Here is a 24,960-nt window from a genome sequence, read left to right as displayed (position 1 = left end):
TGGGGGGGTGACGGGCACCGCCCCTCTCAGTGCGATGTTTGGGGGGGTGACGGGCACCGCCGCTCTCAGTGCGATGTTTGGGGGGGTGACGGGCACCGCCGCTCTCAGTGCGATGTTTGGGGGGGTGACGGGCACCGCCGCTCTCAGTGCGATGTTTGGGGGGGTGACGGGCACCGCCGCTCTCAGTGCGATGTTTGGGGGGGTGACGGGCACCGCCGCTCTCAGTGCGATGTTTGGGGGGGTGACGGGCACCGCCGCTCTCAGTGCGATGTTTGGGGGGTGACGGGCACCGCCGCTCTCAGTGCGATGTTTGGGGGGTGACGGGCACCGCCGCTCTCAGTGCGATGTTTGGGGGGGTGACGGGCACCGCCGCTCTCAGTGCGATGTTTGGGGGGGTGACGGGCACCGCCGCTCTCAGTGCGATGTTTGGGGGGGTGACGGGCACCGCCGCTCTCAGTGCGATGTTTGGGGGGTGACGGGCACCGCCGCTCTCAGTGCGATGTTTGGGGGGTGACGGGCACCGCCGCTCTCAGTGCGATGTTTGGGGGGTGACGGGCACCGCCGCTCTCAGTGCGATGTTTGGGGGGGTGACGGGCACCGCCGCTCTCTGTGCGTGATGTTTGGGGGTGACGTTTGGGAGGCGATTGGCAGCGCCGCGCTCCGGGTGACGTTTGGGGGATGACTGGCAGTGCCACTTTCAGCGCGATGTTTGGGGGATGGCAGCATCATGCTTGAGGTGACAGGCAGCGCCACTCTGTGCGCGATGTTTGGGGATGACAATGAGTGCTGCGCTCAGGGTGACGTTTGGGGGTGACAGGCAGCGCTACACTGGGGCTGAGGAGACAGGACTGGTGTAGGGTCGTGTGTCTGGCACCTCATGGGCACAGATGTCTATTCTTTGGCTTCTGTACTATGTCTGGCGTTGCGGGTGCCGTACACACAGCTCCAGGGTCAGGTATTTGGAGGGGCACAGTTTAGGCGTCGCTCAAGGCTCCTTTTGCTGGCACGTATGTAATGAATGTAGCTATCTTTTGATGTCTCCCGTGCCATAGATTGCGTCTGTCTGGAGTGATATAACATGGACATATGTATATAGCGGTTATGATCATCCTCTTGGCACAGGAGACATTGGTGTATTGCCATCGGTGCATGCATCCACAGTTGGGTGGTCTGGGCATTTCACGGGGCACATCATTATGTATTTCTCAGGCTGGTACGGTGGTTTGTTGGGAATTGTCACCATTTGCCGGAGGAGCAGAGAGGCTGTTGTTATATTATATATGGTAATGGGCATAGGTCTGGCACCTCTATGGGTATATTAATGTGACATGAGATTGGTTATTCGGGCACTGTCCTGGCAGGGGTGCAGCGGGCCAGTAATGTACTGCAGTGTGTATAGATCGTACTCTTCAGCTGTGGGTGATGTGTACAGCATTCTATGCAGAGTGCTATGGTGAAACGGGTAATATGTCAGGAACATTCCCAGGGCACATCCACTTTGTAGTGAGAAGTGAGACCACAGTGAAACGCTGGACCAGTGGGTTCACATTATGACTTTGGGCATGGACGACATCATGGACTTTGGTCACTGGTTACTTTCAGAGGGGGCATAGACTTTATGCAGGACTTATGTCTGGGCATCTCCTAACAATGTGGGCACAAGTGACATTGGTAGTGTTATAACATTTTGAGGGTGGTATATTATGTGTTGGTTTTGCATTTTCTGACGCTGTCACAGCTGGCAATGCAGCCGACACTGCAATGAGAAATTTGCAGGAGAGCTTGGGCAGATTATTGGGTGAGATTATTCAGGCAAGGAATAAAATTGGCCTCACCTTGCATGCCCGTTCAGTGCAAAGGGCATTGCCAGGACTCGCGTAATGTAAGGTGCATGTGGCCAGACATTGAAGGGGCACAGGTGGCATGCGATGTTGGCATTGTCCTGGGATATAACAGAGATGGCATCTCACAGGGTGATCCTTGGGTGTCTTCTAGAGTGGTAACCCTGGAGGGATGCTCTTCAGGCAGCAGAGTAGTCTCCAGATTAGGATGCGTATTGCCCGCGCCGTAGTCGTCAGGTGGCAGAGCTGCATTGGACCAACACAATTTGTGCCTCTCCAGTTGCAGTGAAGCTACACCTCCCATCAGACTGTCAGGTCAGCAGTGTGAGGATGATCTCTATCTTTACAATTTAGTGGATTCTGTAGATTATAATCCAGCTAGTGATCTCATCAGGGCGAGTGAGCGCTGGAGAAACTACAACTCCCAGCAGCCCACTTTCTAGGTGTCAGGTCTCATCTGCTGGGAGTTATAGTTTCTCCGAATCCTTGAGACCATAATGCAGATGACGCGTTGTACGCAGCGGATCCCGGGTCTAGTCTGAGGTTTTAACTTCCCTTTTTTTGTGGTTGACTATTGGACAATTGCATCCACGGCAATTCCCTATTTTACATGTATTAGCAGAATCGCTTCCTGTAAGCGCTGAGCAGTAGGATAAGAAGCCAAGGTAAACGCCAAGATGTCGCCACTGTCCTGCACCATGGCATGGGCATCGGCTGGAGGACTGGCAGGGAGTGGTGCCCCGTTACCAGAACATCGGGCAGTCACCATGCATGCAGTCCCCTAATCCTGTCTGCGACCATGCTGACTGCGCAATTACCTAAGAAGCAGATGCCTCGGTGATGCGATGGTTACTGCAGCAGTCACTATGATAGTATATTGAGGAATTGCTCATATAGCAGTAGCTCATCTATTTTCTTCTCTCACTTGACTTTGCAGTCCCACATTAAAGTCCCATTGACTTGTAGGGAGTGGTGTCAGGGTCCCGGGTGTTTGTTGCACAATAAAAACTTTTACAACTTTTCAATATTACTCATTTTAATGTCTCATCAAGAGTATTTTGTTCACCATCCTTGAAGGCAAACTCATCCAGACCCAATCCTTCTCTCAGCTGAGGATTTGCTACAGTTGGTTCTAGACAATGTCTGTGAGAAACAAATGATACCTGCACTGATAAATTGTAACAAAGAGGACAGGAAAAAGATTAGAAGTCCCAGGATCAGCTGCACAGGATACAAATGTAACAGACGCTCAGCTGGAACCAAGAGGTCTGCTTTTACATCTTGTGATGTGAAGCTGAATGTTTCCATTCACTGGCAGAAAGCAGAGGTCTGTAAACATGAAGAATTAAGACACAGTAGAGTAGATAGAAGCAGAACTTCTCGGGAGGCAAAGCAGGCAGCCGCTTTATGCCTTACATGGCTGATCAGTGCTCCGACGCTGCTGATCCCAGGTAAACACTGGGTGACTTAGAGGATATTCTTGTGCAGTCAGGTCGATGCACTTCCTGCTGCCGCCCATCCCTGATCTGGAGAACGTCTGTGGTGTGGAATGTGCGGCCGCTGTATACAGATTCCAGGAGCCTTGGGTTAGGAATGCTGCTACAGTCTGCAGGCCTCCGGCCGGGCCGACGCACGACACTGCCCTCTTCCGGCCGGGGCGACGCACGGCGCTGTTCTATACTCTATTAGGCTTCTTATATTTACAGGCGATCGAATGAGTTACCCCCCCTTCCCCAATAGTGAAGCGCATCTACTCCTGAAAGCGATATCTCCCCCCCCATTTCCTCGCCCCTGTCCTTATTCTAATGTCAGGTTCGGTTGTTTTTCTGGTGGCGTCTTCCGCAGGTGCGAGGCAGGAAACTTTATTTCCTGTTTATAGGACCAGGAATAACTGAGTGCTGCTGGAGCTGCCTGCGGAGGGGAAGGTGTCAGTCCGATTCAAGGACGCCTCCAGTCAACTTACCAAAGTGTGGATAAGGAGGTCTGCGGATTCTCCACCTGTTCTGAAACTACTTCTCCCATCCTGCCCACAATACGGCCTATAGCTTTAGGCTTTGCACTACATCTCTCAATGTCTTAACAGCTATGTTTAAGCTGGCTCTCTAGTTATTTTTCAACTACAACTCCCAGTATGCTCTATGAAACATATATAGGCTGGAATTGTTTAGTTGTTGTGCAAATATAACTTATAGCATGCTCTTTATGCTCATTCAACTTGTCTTGAAACTACAATCCCTAGCAATTCCTGATCACAATCTGTATCCAGGGGCTCTCTTGGCCATAAAACTGCAACTCTCAGCATGCCCAGGTGGCTAGTTGTAAGCGTAGTCTTTCCAGCTGCTGTTAAACTACAACACCCAACATGCTGAGTCAAGGATGTGCCACCAATTCTCCAGCTGTCATAAGACTATAAATCCCAGCATGTTTTGTCAGCCATCGTCATCTTGGCACTGTCCAGCTGTTGCAAAACTACAACTCCCAGCATGCAGTGGCCATATGAGCTCTGTGTTGCTGACCAGTGTGGTATGTCCTTGCCGGGTGGGGGGTCCAGCTAACAGATGGGACCACTATTATATTGTAGGAAATGACATTTGAGAATCTCTGAGAAGGCAGGAAAAATCCTGTAGGAGCGGAGAATCCTTTCCTGTGATGGGGGAGTTGTGTCCTGACAACTGGCTGCCAATATACTAATCTCAGGAAATTGCTTAAAGCGCGCTTACTTAGATGAATTTACCCATCTTGAGCCCTGACAGGTGACAGATGCATGTGGGCAGCCATATTGCTGGTCACCCAGCTTTCCTGGAGGCGAGAGGCAGTCTGTGTAATTGCACTCAGTGATTGCTCCTTAATATTTAATGAGCTGTAATGGCCGACTCTGCAGATGACCATTTCCTGTGCAGCCTCCCTCCAGGCTTCTCTTAATGCATGAAGCACCCTAGTGTTAGGAAGGTCACCTTTAATTAAAGGCGATGTGCATGAGTAATTCTGACGCAGCTCTAGCTGAGCTTCCTTGTCTATTGGAGTCTGAGGTCATATGAAATAAACCTCCTGTTATATCAGAGGCTCAGGCCACAGTTTTGTCCCTTTCCCATGCTTTACATTGCAGCGCTTCTCTTCAGTGACTCCAGCCTGGGCTTCATTGTCTATTGGCGTTTGTAGTAATCTGAAATTCAAGTCCTGCATTATCAGAGGCTCAAGTTCTTGTCCTGTCAATCTCCCATGCTTTACACTGCAGCCATTCTGTTTTAAGATCAGTGACTCCAGCTTAAGCCTGTTTCACACTTCAGTTTTTCACATTCAGTCAAGATCCGCCGATTTGCCAAAAAAAGGATCCGCCATTTTTATTTGCGGATCCGTTTTTTTCCCCATTGACTTTCATTATCGGCGGATTTTGACTGATCGTCCTTTGCGTCCGTATTTGTGCGGATCCGCCAAAATTGTGGCGTCCGCTGAGATCACCGAACGGACTATGCAACGTTTTTTTGCTGTCCGGATCCGCATTTTCTCCTTTTAACCCTGAATCAAGTGTCGCTGCTGGATGAAAATTCTCTCTCTCTCTCGTGGCATCGTGCGATCGCTACTCACCCGCATCCCGCGAGATGATCGCTCACCGCAGATGCCCGCTCTCTTCCGGATACCACTATATCCGCCGGTATTAATTTTTGATTTTTTTTTTTCTTTTTCCCCAGTCGCGTTTCCTTTAAATTTTTACCATCAGCGGATCCGTACATCCGCTGTCCCCCGTTTCTGTCCGCCTGCGGATCCGTTTTCCGCTATTTTGGCGGATTTAGACTGACAGGAAAAACTGATGTGTGAATTAGCTGCATTTTCTATTGGAGCCTGAGTTTATTTGAAATCTTCCTTCTGTCTCATCAGAGGCTCAGACAGCTGTTCTGGCCTTCCCCCATCCTTTACACTTCAGCTCAGCTCTTTAGCACACATCTATGACTAGGGACTCCACTTGACTGCCTGGTTTATTGGAGTCCAAAATAAAAAAAAAACCCTCCTGTGTCATCAGAATCTGACAGCTGTCCTTTCCAGTCCTTTACACTTCAGCTCTTTAGTACACTGCTATGATTTCCTCCAGCTGAGCTGCATTGTCTGTTGGAGTCTGAGGTACTCTGAAATTTGCCTTCTGATTTATCAGAGATCCTCACGGTTGCTTTCTCTCTCTCGCTCGTTTTACACCGTGAACATTATGCTTTACACTGCAGCTCTGCTTATTCAGACTGACTGTACCTTGTTTTTAATCTGTACTTGACATTGCAGCACTGATTACCTTACTCAAATTAACTGTCACTCATTGTGTTATTCACTGCTCCATCTTGTTTTTGATCTTGGCCCTCTGTACTTTATGCTGCAGCACTGCTCACTCATATCAGCTACTACTCCCTTTCTTTTGATCTTAGTTCTCTAGTCTTTACACTGCAGCTTTGCTCATTCATGTTTATGATCTTGTCTGCTTTGCATCGACTCGCACACGGATTTATCCGCTCATAAATGTAAAGACGGAGCGTTCCGAGGCTCTAGGTTTGTGTAAATTGTTTCTTCATTACTGAAAACGTTTCTGCCCTTACATTTTCACTCTGCCATCAATTCAACTTCGTTTTTAAGAACTGTGCATGCGGTCAGTGGAAAGGAGTGGTCCAGTGGGTTGAGATGTGCCCTCGTCATCCTCCTGGACAGGACTCGTTACAATGTATCGGTGCTAGAGATGATCTGGACATTCTTAATTCCTCTGGATTTTCCCTTCCACTAAAAGCAAGCAGAGATCTTACACATGGTGAGAAATTGACGCTGCATGATTTCAATTTACACTTTTGGGGCTTTTTGATTTGTGTTTTCTGTTACGAGTGAGATGAGATCCGTCAACAGCTGCATGCTGACTGTTCCCAGGCAGCAGCAAAGCAAGTGCTAATGATGACTCCAGTGTTTAATTTGAGGTGCTGCGTCCCTATAAATCTTCACCCCAGTAAAGCGTCGGGCCGCAGTGTGTGCTAGCCCTCACCTGGTGCATGGTAGGTGCGGTGTACTTCGCTTTCTGACAGTTATCGGACGTTTTGTAGCAGTTTACCTTACACTTTACAGCGCGGTTATATACCAGCGGAGTCGTACACCTTTAGAGGAAGTCTCGTAGGGGCCGCGCGTATAGCTACACTCCGCACAAAATGGTGTACGTATGCCAGCACTTGTAATGATGACTTTTTTTTAATTTCTTTTAACCCCTTTTGTTCTGTATCTGACTTGGAATCGTTAGAATAAAGGTCTGTTTAAAATAATAAAAAAAAAAAAAAAAATCCTCCCCGAGATTTCGGCCGGCGGTCCCCATAAAAGGTTGATTTGTTGCCAGGTGACATGGCTGACAGCTGGCATGACATAATGGATTACAGCGATTGGCCGAGTAGTCAGAGCTGCCGGACCAAAGTCCCAGTGGGGACATTACTCCCTATAAATATTTAATGACCCCCATCCTAGTTAAAGAGAAAATCTATTTCCCCCCCCCCCCAAAGTCTGGGAGGGGTTAACCGTCACTTCCCAGGAAGTATATGGAACAGGAAAAGGAAGCAATCACTTCAGCAGCTGACAACCTCTCACCTCCATTGTTTAACAGGCGGCAGAGGCCACGTCTGCAGCCATGATTGGCCGACTATCTGCGCTCATCTCATCTGGGGACTTAGAAAAGATCAACTTTTAAAATTTCTAACTTTAAAAGAATAGGAAAGAAAAATGTTTCATTCTGTAAATTCAATTCGTCTGAACAGTATTTAAAGGGTTCGTCCAGGACAGGGCTGTGGAGTCAGTGCTCATTTTGGTGGAGTCGGTATAAAATGGACCGACTCCAACTCCTAAAATATATAATAAATTGGGTACAGTAGTTCAATGCAGAATGTGCTGAATATTTTTTCATAGGAATTTGGGAAAGTTATGAAATGTCCTATAAATGGCTGTTATATTCATGATCTAAGGCTACATTCACACACAGCGTTTTTCCTGCGTTTTTTGAGGATACGTTTTTCAGCTACAAAAGCAGATCAGCTTTTTAAAAAACCGCATCACCTGAAAGGTTTTTGAGCTCATAGATAATGTATTCAATAGCAAAAGCAGATTAGAAATCTGCTCTATCTATCCATTTATCCATATCTGCCTATCCATATCATAAATGTACCAAAAAGAATGAAAGCCGGGTAACACACAGACTACAGGCCCTTTTACATTTAGCGATGCACCAGCGATCCGACCCAGTCAGGATCGCTGGTGCATCGCTAAATGATCGTTAGTGAGCTTTCACACAGGCAGACCTCACAGCGACGCAGCGCACGATACTCACCTTTCACACACAGCCTCCTGCCCGCCTCCACGCGTCGCTCGTCTCACACAGCAGGAAGCCCCAGGAGGAAGCTGATGATGAGAAATGGAGCCGGACATTCTCACGCGATCAGCGATGGACAGCGGGGGAGCCGGTCGGAGGTAAGTATCAAACATAGCGATATCGCTATAACGTCACAAAATCGGTGACGTTATAGCGATATCGCTATGTGTAAAACCCCCTTAACACTTTTTTTTTTTTTTTTTTTTTTTTTTTTTTATATAGCACAAGCTGCCCAAAGCCCTCATAGCTGCCCAAAAGGACGCCCAGGACAGGCATTGCTCGTCTTCAGTAACACATCAACATCAATTGATAGTTGGAATAAATAGACTGCATTCATCACCACATCTTCTTAAGGTGCAGGCTTTATTTACAAATGTAGGGGTGAGCCGTATGAGGTTCTGCGGAACAGTATGAGGTTCTGCCCCCCCCCAGGTTTGATCCTGGCTTCGCCCATGGTGTGAATGTAGCCTGAGGATCTATGTCTTAGCTGAGATAAGTCTTAGTGATATATATAATATACACACAGTACAGACCAAAAGTTTGGACACACCTTCTCGTTCAAAGAGTTTTCTTTATTTTCATGACTAAGAAAATTGTAGATTCACTCTGGAGGCATCAAAACTATGAAATAACACATGAGGAATTATATAATTAGCAAAAAAAAGTGTGAAACAACTGAAAATACTGTGTCTTATATTCTAGGTTCTTCAAAGTAGCCACCTTTGTCTTTGATTACTGCTTTGCACACTCTTGGCATTCTCTTGATGAGCTTCAAGAGGTAGTCACCGGAAATGGTTTTCACTTCACAGGTGTGCCCTGTCAGGTTTAATAAGTGGGATTTCTTGCCTTATAAATGAGGTTGGGACCATCAGTTGTGTTGTGCAGAAGTCTGGTGGATACACAGGTGATAGTCCTACTGAATACACTGTTAGAATTTGTATTATGGCAAGAAAAAAGCAGCTAAGTAGAGAAAAACGAGTGGCCATCATTACTTTAAGAAATGAAGGTCAGTCAGTCCGAAAATTTGGGAAAGCTTTGAAAGTGTCCCCAAGTACATTGGCAAAAACCATCAAGCACTACAAAGAAACTGGCTCACATGAGGACCGCCCCAGGAAAGGAAGACCAAGAGTCACCTCTGCTGCGGAGGATAAGTTCATCCGAGTCACCAGCCTCAGAAATCGCAGGTTAACAGCAGCTCAGATTAGAGACCAGGTCAATGCCAGAGTTCTAGCAGCAGACACATCTCTACAACAACTGTTAAGAGGAGACTTTGTGCAGGAGGCCTTCATGGTAAAATAGCTGGAATGGAAGACCATTTCTGGTGACTACCTCTTGAAGCTCATCAAGAGAATGCCAAGAGTGCGCAAAGCAGTAATCAAAGCAAAAGGTGGCTACTTTGACGAACCTAGAATATAAGGCTACTTTCACACATCAGGTTTTCGGCGTCAGGCGCGATCCGGCGTCGTGCCGGAACGCCGGATCCGGCAAATGTTTAGTAAAACCGGATGTGGCGGATCCGGTTTTCTGCCGGATCCGTCTTTTTCTTGACAGACAAAACCGGATCCGTCTCATCCGGTTCATCCGTTTTTCTACGGATTACGCCGGATCCGGTTTTTAAAATTGACCCTTGTGGCCTTCCGAACGGGATTGGCTACTGGAAAACTATATATAGCATGTTCCTACAGCCCTTCTTTGACAGGTTGTAGAGGAGAAAGTGCAGGTTGGAGAGAAGAGCAAGTTTACTGGCGAAGATGGATGTTGTCATTGGAAATATTTTGAAGAATTTGGCGGATTTTACAGCGGAGGCAAATCGTTTGAGGGTGATTGTTCTGGAGAAGGAGAGAGCGAGACAGCAGCGCATCAGGCATCGTAGACGACGTTTGTGGATCCACCCCATCACAGCCAAGAGAATGACGCGTGGGGTCTATTCTACACTATGCATGGACCTTCGACGAAACCTGGATAAATTTTTTGGATATGTTAGGATGAAAATGGAGAATTTTGATTACTTGGTGGAGCGCATTGCACACCTCATAAGAAAAGCGGACACCTATTGCCGCTTCTCCGTTTCACCCGCAGAGCGTCTGATGGTGACTTTAAGGTAAGCCACATTTATTGGATATGATCGCATCAGAGCACACTTTCACTGCAATCTTGTTGGTGGTAATTTGTATCGCCAAGTGTTAGGTCAGTTTTGGTATGTAATGCTGTGATTTAAAACTACTTTATTGTTTAATTCCCCACAGATTTCTTGCAACTGGAGAATCCCTTTCGTCACTGCATTTCCAGTACAGACTCGGGATTTCCACCATATCTGGAATTGTGAAGTACACATGCCGTGCACTGTGGGACTCCTTAGCTGAAGAGTTTTTACCAGAGCCCACAACAGAGAGGTGGATTGAAATTGCTGACAAGTTTCAACAGATATGTCAGTTTCCAAACTGCTTGGGCGCTGTGGACGGGAAACATATCCGCATTGTAAAGCCAGCTGGATCTGGATCGGAATATTTCAATTACAAGAAATATTTTTCAATTGTCCTCATGGCCATCGCTGACGCAGAATACAAATTTATTGCGGTTGATATTGGGGCCTATGGCCGCTCCAATGACTCTCAAGTTTTCAAACTGTCTGCCATGGGGCGTAAACTGTATGGAAACACCTTCCAGTTCCCACCACCTAGACCGCTGCCGTAAACATCTGGTCCACCTATACCATTTGTCTGTGTAGGGGATGAAGCCTTCCAGCTGTCAGAACACCTTTTGAAACCGTACTCTAGCAGAGGATTGACAAGACCAAAACGCATTTTTAATTACCGCCTCACAAGAGCAAGAAGAATGGTTGAATGTACCTTTGGTATTCTGACAGCCAAATGGCGGGTCCTATTGACTGCGATCAACCTCAAGACAGAAACTGTGGACGAGGTGATCAAAGCGTGCGTGGTACTCCACAATTTTGTTATATGCAAGGAACCCATTTCCATTGAGGACACCTCTGAAGAAACCACCTTGCAAGATTACCATGACATTACCACTAGAAGTTCTGTGACGGTTTCAGTAATGAGGGACAATTTTGCACTATACTTTGTCACCTCAAGGCAGAGTACACTGGCAGGATGACAGAGTGTGAAAGATTTGTGCCCTAACCAAACTTGTGTACCTTCTGTACCAACAGTATATACCTTTGCCAACCAAAGTTGGCTATCTTGTCATGGTCTCTATTTTTAGCTTTAGGCCACAGGTGTGTACCTGGTTGTGTTTTATGCAAAGTATTTCACCTTTTAACAAAAGTTGTGTACATTGTTCGGAAATCACCAACAATAAACACAACTTTTTAGGTGAAATACTTTGCTTCAAACACAACCAGGAACACAACTGTGGCAAAAAGCTAAAATTTACCCACAGTTATATACCTAGTTTTGAATACCATTTCACCTTTTAAATACCCTGTATTTAACCTTTTTCGCCGCAGAAAGAAATGACAGACAACCAGTGTAAAATAATTTAACTTTTATTGAAAAATGTTTTTTTTAGTAAACTTTTTTAAAATTTTAATAAACATGTTTAATAAAAATTTGAAACTATAAAACTGAAACCATAAAACTGGTCATTTTTATTTAAATACACACATTATAATTCTGTGTAGTGTGTGGTGGAAATACTGCTGTAGGGGCTGCGGGACACTTCGACACTGGGAGTGTGGAGAGAGGACTGGGATCGTTGTGGGGAAGGAACAGTTAGAGGTGAAGGTGTGGAAAAAACTACTGAATGGGTGGACATGTGGGAAGCAGAAGAGGTGGTGGGTGGTGGAGTGGAGGGTTGGGCAGGGACTGTAGGAGCAGATGATGTTGATGGCAAGTTGTATGGGGAAGGAGTTTGGTACGGGGCAGGTTGCTGGAAGTGGGGAGATGTCTGGTACGGGGCAGGTTGCTGGAAGTGGGGAGATGTCTGGTACGGGGCAGGTTGCTGGAAGTGGGGAGATGTCTGGTACGGGGCAGGTTGCTGGAAGTGGGGAGATGTCTGGTACGGGGCAGGTTGCTGGAAGTGGGGAGATGTCTGGTACGGGGCAGGTTGCTGGAAGTGGGGAGATGTCTGGTACGGGGCAGGTTGCTGGAAGTGGGGAGATGTCTGGTACGGGGCAGGTTGCTGGAAGTGGGGAGATGTCTGGTACGGGGCAGGTTGCTGGAAGTGGGGAGATGTCTGGTACGGGGCAGGTTGCTGGAAGTGGGGAGATGTCTGGTACGGGGCAGGTTGCTGGAAGTGGGGAGTTTGCAGGTACTGTGGAGGTTGCTGGTACTGTGGAGGTGGCTGGTGCTGGTGAGGTGGCTGGTGCTGGTGAGGTGGCTGGTGCTGGGGAGGTGGCTGGTGCTGGGGAGGTGGCTGGTGCTGGGGAGGTGGCTGGTGCTGGGGAGGTGGCTGGTGCTGGGGAGGTGGCTGGTGCTGGGGAGGTGGATGGTGCTGGGGAGGTGGATGGTGCTGGGGAGGTGGATGGTATGTAATAGGAGGGGGAGGATGGAAAGTGGCTGGAGGTGGATGGTATGTAATAGGAGGGGGAGGATGGAAAGTGGCTGGAGGGGGTGTAGATGTAATAGGAGGGGGAGGATGGAAAGTGGCTGGAGGGGGTGTAGATGTAATAGGAGGGGGAGGATGGAAAGTGGCTGGAGGGGGAGGATGGAAAGTGGCTGGAGGGGGTGCAGGTGGAGGAACTACTGTGGTGGGAGGAGGAGGAGGAGGTTGGGAGGTAACTTGCTGGAGAGCAGCGTGGCATGAATGCATTACATGCATCTGCTGGGCAGGAGAGAGCGTTTCCATGCGCTCCACAACAGACCTGAAAAAGGTGTGGTTTGGCGAAGATCTTGCTTCTGAATGCATGGTTTGCAGAAGTGTCTTCACCTCCAGAATGCTGGAGTTGATCTGCTGATAGCCTGCGGAGATTTGCTCTGACAAGACTTTTAGACAGTTCTGGAAAGATGCATTCAGATGCAAGAACTCTGGCGCATAAGTCTTTTCCTGACCCCTCTGCCGCTGCCGCCCAGTACCCGCAGGTGTACTAGAGGCGGCGGGGGCAGAAGGGTGGGGTAAAGGGAAAGCGATCTCCTCACCAGCAGCTTCATGTAATGTAGGCGGCCACGATGCTCCTGTGCTGGTGGATGGGACAGATGGGTCGAATGTGTGGGAAGGCTGGGAAGGTGCAGATGTATCGCGGCGGTCGAAGTATCCCTCGGTGCCGGTCTCCTCAGGGATCGCCTCAGAAGGGTCCAATCGTGCCGGCTCCCGAGTGCTGCTCACCGTGCTGTGGAATAAAGAGAAAAAAAAACAATTAAAATACTGACATGGTATGGCCCTGGCTGAAAAAAAAATTTACATCTAACATTCTTTTTCACATGTGGTGTGTAATATTTACCTTCTGGTGACCATTGTTTCCCGGAGGAACGACAGGGCTTGTGCGTACTTGTACTTGCTCCTGCGTCCTCCAGATCCACTCGGGGCCCGCATCTCTTTATTGAACTCCTTCTTGAAACGATCTCTCACAGACCGCCACCGATTCACAATTCTGTTCCCTGAAACGAGAAAGGAGTGGTTAGTATACAACATCAGTGTTTCCCAAACTCCAGTCCTCATGGTCCCCAGGGGTCATGTTTTCAGGATTTCCATAGTAAATAGAAATCCTGAACACATGATCCGTGGGGACCACGAGGACTGGAGTTCGGGAAACACTGGTTTAAATCAAGCAACCGGTACTGTATATACTTACGCTCTGTAATCTGGGCCCGAACATCGAGGTCCTCCCAGCGGCCCACAAGGAGCGAACAGATTTCCTCCCAGAGTCGTCGGGTAACGATCAGGTCAGCGTGGCGGCGGTCAGCCATATTCCAGAGCGGCTCCCTTTCTCTGACGAGATCGATGAGGCGTTCCACATCAATCCCTCCATCCTCAACGTCAGAGTCGGGAGCACGCTGTGAAGGCTGTTAAAGAAAAAGACAAAAATAACATAATTAGCCTCCACAAAAGAAATGAAATAAAAAGTGCAAAAAAACAAAGCAAAAATATTTATACTTACACGCTGGTGACCGCCGCGTTGCTGTCGCCGACGACCCTGGGAGGCACTGCGAGCACCTCTTGGCCAAGCACCAGATTGGGAAGACTAGAGAAGAAAACAAAAAAAGTTATGTCTTTGGATGTAGGCATTTGTTTGCTGTGTGTGGTCTGCAGAACATTGTTTTCTATGTGTTGTGTGTAGTGTGATGTTGTGTTTCTGCGTTTGATGCAAAAAACTTACGAATTGTGAGCCCACTCCAGGTGTCTGTCCACCCCTTCCTTCTTCTTCTGGGAGCTCCTCTTCTTCTTGTGATTCCTGTTTTGAAATAAAAGGCCATGAATAGACATATATTACAGAGAAGATGGATTTTGGAAATAAAAACTTACCGTCAAACGCTGACGATGCGAGGGAGGGCTCCCAGAAGATGATGTGCTGTCTTCCTGGTGGCCACACTCCATGCCTGTGGGTGGTGTTCCAGCTGCTGCCATTGCTGCTGCTGCTGCTGCATCTATTGGGCGGCTGTTGAATAAAGAGAAACAAAGGGCCAATGAATATCTTGATATTCAATAGCCCTAGTTTGGAGGAATGGGTGCTTTGATAATTACCGTCTCTCATCTGCTGCTGGACTCCCCTCCCGTTGTTCAGCATGCTGCTCCAATTGGGGTGGTGCTGATGGTGCTGCTGCAGATGTCTCCTGCCTTCTCCTGCGCCTGGTTGCTGTCTTGGGTGGCATGTTGGGTGTGGCTGTGGGTCCCACTGTCTTGCTTTTATATATGTCTTGTGGGCAGAGCTACTGAGCATGCTCAGACCAAAAAACCGGATCCGGCCGCCGGATCAGGCTTTCGCCGGATCCGGCGCATTGCGGCGCTCATAGGCTTTCATTGTGTGAAAAAGCCGGACGCGCCGGATCCGGCTTGTCCGGCTTTTTCACCGGAGACAAAAAACGTTACAGTAGACGTTTTTTCCAGACGCCGGATCGCGACACATTGCGACACATTGCCGGATCCGGCGAAAACCGGATGAAACGCATGGCCATCCGGCGCGATCCGGCGCAAATGCAAGTCAATGGGGGGGAAACCGGATCCGGCATTGCATTTCGCCGGATCCGGTTTCTGTCAAAAGCGCCGGATCGCGCCTGACGGCGAAAACCTGATGTGTGAAAGAGGCCTAAGACATATTTTCAGTTGTTTCACAGTTTTTTGTTAATTATGTAATTCTACATGTGTTAAGTCATAGTTTTGATGCCTTCAGAGTGAATCTACAATTTTCATAGTCATGAAAATAAAGAAAACTCTTTGAATGAGAAGGTGTATCCAAACTTTTGGTCTGTACTGTATATATGTAATCGATATTACATAGTGTATTACATATTTACAATTACAGTTTTTTGTGTTCTAAAGTTGTATTCCAATAAATATATATTATGTTCTATCTAAATATCTTGATTATTGGATCATAGAAATGATTAAATGTCTGATGTTCACATTGTACTACAATAAATTTTTCACTTAAATATAAGTAATATATGTGGGGGTCGGTGTAAGGGAAATTGAGGAGTGGGAGTCGCAGGTTTGGCTTACCGACTCCACAGCCTTGGTCCAGGATCAGAAAAATACCTGCTTTCTTCCAGAAAAGCATCTGACCAGGTGGCATGTGGTATTCCAGCTCAGCCCCATTGACATGATTGGACATGAGATGTGATGCCGGAGACAACCTGTACACAGAGGTGGCGCTATTTTTGGAGGAAGTCACATATGTCGTTCTGTTTGGCATCTATCCATAGGCTCTGATGTAGCCTGTAGATGCCATTATCTGCTCTTAAAGTTTGTATGCAAAAAACAATATCTCTTGCTACCAGGAAACCATCAACAAGATGCTGTTGACAGCTCTACTATTCTTATGTCTGTGTTGTTCTGCCAGGAATGAGATGAGCGTCTCATTGTTTCTGCAGCTTGGATAATTAACCCATAGAGCTCCAGAGTTAATCAGATATTAAGTTACTGTTGTATCAACCCTCAGGTATTAGTGAGTTCTCAAATTCTCACAGTAATCCATATTAAGGTTTATCAGCCAATTTGCTGATTGTTTCTTGTCAGCAAATGATCAGGAAAGACTGAAAAATAAGTGACGACATAGGTAATCTGTGTCACAGTGAGGGCGGACTGCGCATCTGCGGAGCTCCACCATAATGCGGCCTCCTCTTCCCGCTAATGGGTTTTCCTTATTATTTTTCCATTTTTTTACCCATTTATTGAACCTTGTTCTTTGCTTGGTCATCACCCTGGAGGATAACATTTATCAGATTTCCATCATTGACACGGAGCTCCTTATGGAAAGTGATTGCCTTATGGGGGGAAATAGACTGCGTAGATCCGTAATGGTGGCAAGCACCTGCAATTATCAGGGGGCACCATAGAGTGGATGAAAGGAATCCTCCGGCCACAGACAAATGCGGCAGAAATAGCTACATGGCAGAGGCTTTGCCTGGCACCGCCGCCTGCAGGCATTGAACATTTCATCCAGAGGGGAACATCGGATCGCGAAGAGGAAATTCCTTGCCTACTGCTCTGTGCCGCAACATAATAGTCAGGATGCGGAGAGGAAGCGAGGACCTCTGCGAAACGCAACATGCAGCTGCGGCCCAGGGAGCAAACAGGATACTGACCTGTTATATGGAAGTGGCCGTATATCTCTCTCCACAAGATGCATCAGAGTAGGCTTTTAATGGACCGGGGAGTCACTTAACTCTTTCCCTACTAGAAAAAGCTCTTTTTTTTTAGTTACCCATTTTTGGGAGTGCACCATGCCTTGATTGAGTTAGCACACGGTCTTGATATTTTTTCCTCATATGGTTCTGGCATCAGCCACTAATAACTCTCATCCCCATTGTCCTGCGCTGACGGCGTGTTGTTACAGCCCGGGGCGGCCTCGTCTCCTGTTACCTGCGCAGAAATTTCAGTAAACCTGTCTGACATGAGCCTATGCACAATACAAGCTCGCCACCCTGATTGTAGCTCCTCTGTACGCCGGCTGGGTGTGTATCCCGGGCCAGGCATGTCATATATTGACATTTAAAGAGCGGACTGACCTGCTGGAGCAGGCACGCCCCGACTGCAGGGACGCCCAGATCTACCATAGTCACTGCTCCTCCTGAAATGCCGCTTTTTTTTTTTAATATGTAAATGCCGAAGCTTTCATCACCTTTCCATATTTCTGTTTTCTATAAATGGTACTGTCAAATACGCTTTTCTTAAAAGAAAAAAATGTCTGCTTGCTTAAAGTGAATGGAAGTGGACCATGTTTATAAAGAACCATCAGACCGCAAACCTCACCCAACGGACTCTATTGACTCAGGCTCTGGTCTGTCAGGTGATACAACTGCAGCAACAAACCCTCTGCTTTATCCAGACAGGCCGAATTTCCAACCCTCAGAGCCTCCTTCACAGATGTGAACACATGAGGATGGAAACCCGTCCTGATGTCATCACAGCAGAGCGTTTACTTCAGCGATATACAGCCGAGACCATCCTCTGTGATCTAAACCTGGCCTGGTGGTTCGCAACAATGTATCATTGCAGGAACCTTCACCTCCAGTCAGGATTGTCAAGACTGTAACAAAGTGACGGCATCAGACATTCAGGTTTCCAATCCATCCCTGCATATAAAGGAGGATTTGGAAAACTAAAGTGAAGCTTTTTTGATACGGTAATTCTTAAAGCGGAGCTTTCCCTTCATCTTTATTTCTTTTCGGCTACAGTAATTCGTGACCGACTCGTCTGTTTTTGCTCCTGTCTTAAACCTTTCAAAATAATATCTAAGCCCAGATACGTGTATTCTTATAGACTCCAGCTATATGATAAAGTAGAAAGAAGTCTAAATCAGGAGTCAGTCAAAATGCCAGGTCTTGTATACTGTTTTCTGTTATCAGCCATTTTAACAGGTGGTGCAAAACTTATTGACAACCTATGAATTTAAGAATGCAGATTTTCACAGAAGTTTTCCATCATCGCAGTTGTCGTATTAGTATGTATATGTTTGGATATGTACACAGGTGTTAGTACCTGGTCCCGCAGCCAGAGCTTTAGGTGAAATACCCCTTTAAGAGATAAGCCGCGGCTCTGAGCCTCCGCTGACGGGCAGAGCTGCGCTTTATTACCTGCGCTGAGTCACTCGGCAAATATGAGAGAGAAAATTGTTTATGATCCTGTTAGAACAGGTAAATGTGCCGATGAGGCTGCCGACGGTATCCACGAGTCTGCAACTTCTGGGGGATCCGGGAACCCCAATAACCACAGGGGAATAGCTATATGATTGTAAAACTCGCCTCAGAAACTGTTCATATGAAGCTGGAAACGGTGAAGTCTGAGGGGGTTAATAAGGAAAACTTGGAGACAAAAACAGTATGTCGGGGTGGGGAGGTTGGGATTAAATTTTGCAGTATTGCCAGATAAAGTATTATCGTCCCTGACAGCAGTGTACTATAAATCAAGTGATAATAAATGTGAAACACCTTCCAGTTCCTCTTTTATAGGATGCTGATGCGTCACATGAGCATCACTGCAAATTCCACAGCCACAAATTCATCCTATACATGATATCGAGTGATCACTCTCATCTACAGTTGTGGCCAAAAGTATTGACCCCCCTGCAATTCTGTCAGATAATACTCAGTTTCTTCCTGAAAATGATTGCAAACATAAATTCTTTGGTATTATTATCTTCATTTAATTTGTCTTAAATTAAAAAACACAAAAGAGAATGAAGCAAAACATTGATCATTTCACACAAAACTCCAAAAATGTGCCAGACAAAAATATTCGCACCCTCAGCCTAATACTTGGTTGCACACAACCTTTAGCCAAAATAACTGCGACCAACTGCTTCCGGTAACCATCAGTGAGTTTCTTACAATGCTCTGCTGGAATTTTAGACCATTCTTCTTTGGCAAACTGCTCCAGGTCCCTGATATTTGAAGGGTGCCTTCTCCAAACTGCCATTTTTAGATCTCTCCACAGGTGTTCTATGGGATTCAGGTCTGGACTCATTGCTGGCCACCTTAGAAGTCTCCAGTGCTTTCTCTCAAACCATTTTCTAGTGCTTTTTGAACTGTGTATTGGGTCATTGTCCTGCTGGAAGACCCATGACCTCTGAGGGAGACACAGCTTTCTCACACTGGGCCCTACATTATGCTGCAAAATTTGTTGGTAGTCTTCAGACTTCATAACGCCATGCACACGGTCAAGCAGTCCAGTGCCAGAGGCAGCAAAGCAACCTCAAAACATCAGGGAACCTCCGCCATGTTTGACTGTAGGGACCGTGTTCTTTTCTTTGAATACCTCTTTTTTTCTCCTGTAAACTCTATGTTGATGCCTTTGCCCAAAAAGCTCTCCTTTTGTCTCATCTGACCAGAGAACATTCTTCCAAAATGTTTTAGGCTTTTTCAGGTAAGTTTTGGCTTTTTTATGTCTCGGGGTAAGAAGTGGGGTCTTCCTGGATCTCCTACCATACAGTCCCTTTTCATTCTGATGCCGACGGATAGTACGGGTTGACACTGTTGTACCCTCGGACTGTAGGGCAGCTTGAACTTGTTTGGATGTTAGTCGAGGTTCTTTATCCAACATCCGCACAATCATGTGTTGAAATCTCTTGTCAATTTTTCTTTTCCGTCCACATCTAGGGAGGTTAGCCACAGTGCCATGGGCTTTAAACTTCTGGATGACACTGCGCACGGTAATCACAGGAACATTTTGGTCTTTGGAGATGGACTTGTAGCCTTGAGATTGCTCATGCTTCCTCACAATTTGGTTTCTCAAGTCCTCAGACAGTTCTTTGGTCTTCTTTCTTTTCTCCATGCTCAATGTGGTACACACAAGGACACAGGACAGAGGTTGAGTCAACTTTAATCCATGTCAACTGGCTGCCAGTGTGACTTAGTTATTGCCAACACCTGTTAGGTGCCACAGGTAAGTTACAGGTGCTGTTAATTACACAAATTAGAGAAGCATCACATTTCGAACAGTGCCAATACTTTTGTCCACCCTCTTTTTTTATGTTTGGTGTGGAATTATATCCAATTTGGCTTTAGGACAATTCTTTTTGTGTTTTTTCATTTAATACAAATTAAATGAAGATAATACTACCAAAGAATTTGTGTTTGCAATCATTTTCAGGAAGAAACTGAGTATTATCTGACAGAATTGCAGTTGTGTCAATACTTTTGGCCACAACTGTATAGGCCCCGTCACACTAAGCGACTTACCAGCGATCCCGACACCAATATCAAGGTGTCAGGATCGCTGGTAAGTCGCTATGTGATCGCTGGTGAGCTGTCACATAGACAGCTTCACCAGCGATCAGCACAGCGATGCCGAGCGTGCGGCATCGCTGGCCATCGCTGTAAAAAATAATAGAAAAAATAAAAAATATAGATATTCTCACCTTCCGACGTCCTGTTCAGCCATCCTGCCTCTCTCCACGCTCCGGTCCCAGTGATCCTTTGCACGAATGACCGCGAGACTTTGTTATCCCTTGAGACCGTGACATCTCGCGGTCATTCGTGCAAAGGATCACTGGGACCGGAGCGTGGAGAGAGGCAGGATGACTGAACAGGACGTCGGAAGGTGAGAATAACTATATTTTTTATTTTTTCTATTATTTTTTACAGCTGATCGCTGGTCTCCCGCCTGTCACACACAGCGATGCGTGCTGGCCAGCGGGAGACCAGCGACCAAAGAAATGTCCAGAGGTTTCTTCCAGCGATCAGCGATACCGGCAGCGGGGCTGATCGCTGTCACACACAGCAATCTCGCTGGTGAGATCGCTGTTACGTCACAAAAGTTGTGACTCAGCAGCGATCTCGCTACCGAGATCGCTTAGTTAGATGGGGACTTATGTCTGCGGTGACAGCAGGGCTGTGGAGTTGGTAAGCCAAACCTGCGACTCCAACTCCTCAATTTCCCTTACTCCGATTCCATGACTCCGACTCCCACACATATTGCGTATATTTAAGTGAAAAATGTATTGTAGTACAATGTGACCATCAGACATTTAATCATTTTTATGATCCAATAATCAAGATATTTAGATCATAATATCTATTTATTGGAATACAACTTTAGAACACAAACTGTAATAAATTGTAAATATGTAATACACTATGTAATATCGATTACATATAAACAGTACAGACCAAAAGTTTGGACACACCTTCTCATTCAAAGAGTTTTCTTTTATTTAATGACTGAAAATTGTAGTTTCATTCTGAAGGCATCAAAACTATGAATTAACACATGTGGAATTATATAATTTAACAAAAAAGTGTGAAACAACTGAAAATATGTCTTATATTCTAGGTTCTTCAAAGTAGCCACCTTTTGCTTTGATTACTGCTTTGCACACTTGGCATTCTCTTGATGAGCTTCAAGAGGTAATCACCGGAAATGGTCTTCCAACAGTCTTGAAGGAGTTCCCAGAGATGCTTAGCACTTGTTGGCCCTTTTGCCTTCACTCTGCGGTCCAGCTCACCCTAAACCATCTCGATAGGGTTCAGGTCTGGTGACTGTGGAGGCCAGATCATCTGGCGTAGCACCCCATCACTCTCTTCCTTGGTCAAATAGCCCTTACACAGCCTGGAGGTGTGTTTGGGGTCATTGTCCTGTTGAAAAATAAATGATGGTCCAACTAAACGCAAACCAGATGGAATAGCATGCCGCTGCAAGATGCTGTGGTAGCCATGCTGGTTCAGTATGCCTTCAATTTGGAATAAATCCCCAACAGTGTCACCAGCAAAGCACCCCCACACCATCACACCTCCTCCATGCTTCACGGTGGGAACCAGGCATGTAAAGTCCATCCGTTCACCTTTTCTGCGTCGCACAAAGACACAGTGGTTGGAACCAAAGATCTCAAATTTGGACTCATCAGACCAAAGCACAGATTTCCACTGGTCTAATGTCCATTCCTTGTGTTCTTTGGCCCGAACAAGTCTCTTCTGCTTGTTGCCTGTCCTTAGCAGTGGTTTCCTAGCAGCTATTTTACCATGAAGGCCTGCTGCACAAAGTCTCCTCTTAACAGTTGTTGTAGAGATGTGTCTGCTGCTAGAACTCTGTGTGGCATTGACCTGGTCTCTAATCTGAGCTGCTGTTAACCTGCGATTTCTGAGGCTGGTGACTCGGATGAACTTATCCTCTGCGCAGAGGTGACTCTTGGTCTTCCTTTTCTGGGGCGGTCCTCATGTGAGCCAGTTTCTTTGTAGCGCTTGATGGTTTTTGCCACTGCACTTGGGGACACTTTCAAAGATTTCCCAATTTTTCGGACCTTCATTTCTTAAAGTAATGATGGCCACTCGTTTTTCTTTACTTAGCTGCTTTTTTCTTGCCATAATACAAATTCTAACAGTCTATTCAGTAGGACTATCAGCTGTGTATCCACCAGACTTCTGCACAACACAACTGATGGTCCCAACCCCATTTATAAGGCAAGAAATCCCACTTATTAAACCTGACAGGGCACAACTGTGAAGTGAGAACCATTTCCGGTGTCTACCTCTTGAAGCTCATCAAGAGAATGCCAAGAGTGTGCAAGCAGTAATCAAGCAAAAGGTGGCTACTTTGAAGAACCTAGAATATAAGACATACAGTATTTTCAGTTGTTTCACACTTTTTTGTTAATTATATTCCACGTGTTAATTCACAGTCTTGATGACTTCAGAGTGAATCTACAATTTTCATAGCAATGAAAATAAAGAAAACTCCTTGAATGAGGTGTGTCCAAACTTTTGGTCTGGACTGTGTAATATATATATATATATATATATATATATATATATATCACTATGACTTATCTCAGCTAAGACAAAGCCTAGATCCTCAGGCTACATTCACACCATGGGTGTAGCCAGGATCAAACCTGGGGGGGGCAGAACCTCATACTGTTCCACAGAACCTCATACTGCACACCCCTACACTTGAAAATAAAGCCTGCACCTTAAGAAGATGTGGTGGTGATGAATGCAGTCTATTTATTCCAACTATCAATTGATGTTGATGTGTTACTGAAGACAAGCAATGCCTGTCCTGGGCGTCCTTTTGGGCAGCTATGAGGTGTACCTGACTGGTGCTAAAAAATAAGGAGTGTTAGTCTGTGTACTACCTGGCTTTCATTCATTTTGGTACAGATACGATATGTATAGACATATATGGATAAATGGATGGATAGAGCAGATTTCTAATCTGCTTTTGCTATTGCAAACATTATCTATGAGCTCAAAAACCTTTCAGGTTTTGCAATTTTTTAAAAAGCTGATCGGCTTTTGCAGCTGAAAAACGTATCCTCAAAAAACGTAGGAAAAATGCTGTGTGTGAATGTAGATCAAATGCAGTAGTATCTATATATATATATATATATATATATATATATATATAATCGTCTAATTCTGTCTGTCTCTAACGGAAATCCCGCGTCGCTGATTGGTCGCGGCCTAATGTGCGGATGGTAGCCAGGATCCAGAGGAGAGGAGACTCCTCCGAACCCTGGGTACCATAAATCTGTAAAAAATAGAATTAGAATAAAAAATAGTGATATACTCACCTTCCGACGGCCCCCGGACTCTCTCTTTCCATCCTCTCACCACACGCCGGCATCTTCTGGTCCCAGTAAGGCTTTGCGCCAAAGACCGTTGAGGACGTCGCGCTCTCGCGAGAGTGATGTCATCTTTGGTCCTTCGCACTAAGCCTTACTGGGAGCGGAAGATGCCGGGGCAGGAGTGCGCGTGAGAATCGCTCATGTGCATAGCACTATCCGGCGACATTTTCCTGAAGACACATTTTCAGTGTGTCTTCAGGAAAATGGCGCCGGGCAGTGCGGTATGGGCATGCGCGTACTCCGGTGCCAGTGCCACACTCCTCCCCCAGCCTCCGGCAGAACGGGACAGCGCTGGACCACAGGAAAGATGGGTGAGTAAACATTTTTTTTTTGTATGTGTGCAGTTTCCTAGGGGTGAGGGGGACCATGCATACCAGGAAAGGGGGGTGAGGGGACCATGCATACCAGGATTGGTGGGTGAGAGGACCATGCATTCCAGGATTGGAGGGTGAGAGGGCCATGCATACCAGGATAGGGGAGTGAGGGGACCATGCATACCAGGATAGTGGGGTGAGGGGACCATGCATACCAGGATAGTGGGGTGAGGGGACCATGCATACCAGGATTGGTGGGTGAGAGGACCATGCATTCCAGGATTGGAGGGTGAGAGGGCCATGCATACCAGGATTGGAGGGTGAGAGGGCCATGCATACCAGGATAGGGGAGTGAGGGGACCATGAATACCAGGATAGTGGGGTGAGGGGACCATGCATACCAGGATAGGCGGGGGGTGAGGGGTACCATGCATATCAGGATTGGGGGTGAGGGGTACCATGCATATCAGAAATGTAGATCAGGAATATAACAGCCATTTATAAGACATTTCATAACTTTCCCAAATTCCTATGAAGAAATATTCAGCACATCCTGCATTGAATTACTGTACCCAATTTATTATATGTTTTAGGAGTCTGTCTATTTTATACCGACTCCAACTCCGACTCCACCAAAATGAGCACCGACTCCACGACTCCGACTCCACAGCTCTGGGTGACAGCGCAGCCACCACTCATCATAGACTTATATTACTGCCCCTAGAAGAATATAACTACTCTAATACTGCCCCTATG

At 46.5% G+C, this 24,960-nt stretch overlaps 1 protein-coding gene across 2 annotated transcripts in view; it reads left to right on the top strand.

The window, feature by feature from the left end:
• CDC42BPB (CDC42 binding protein kinase beta) overlaps nucleotides 1–24,960 on the top strand; it is a 115,273-nt gene that overhangs the window by 962 nt on the left and 89,351 nt on the right. The gene's annotated exons all lie outside the window — the stretch shown is intronic.

The sequence above is a fragment of the Dendrobates tinctorius genome, unplaced genomic scaffold (genome assembly GCF_039654945.1).
Source record: "Dendrobates tinctorius isolate UK_male_01 unplaced genomic scaffold, ASM3965494v1 ptg000058l, whole genome shotgun sequence".
In the NCBI taxonomy this organism is placed as follows: domain Eukaryota; kingdom Metazoa; phylum Chordata; class Amphibia; order Anura; family Dendrobatidae; genus Dendrobates; species Dendrobates tinctorius.
Note: the sequence above shows the minus strand (reverse complement) of the source record. Positions and strands in the feature narration are given on the sequence as shown.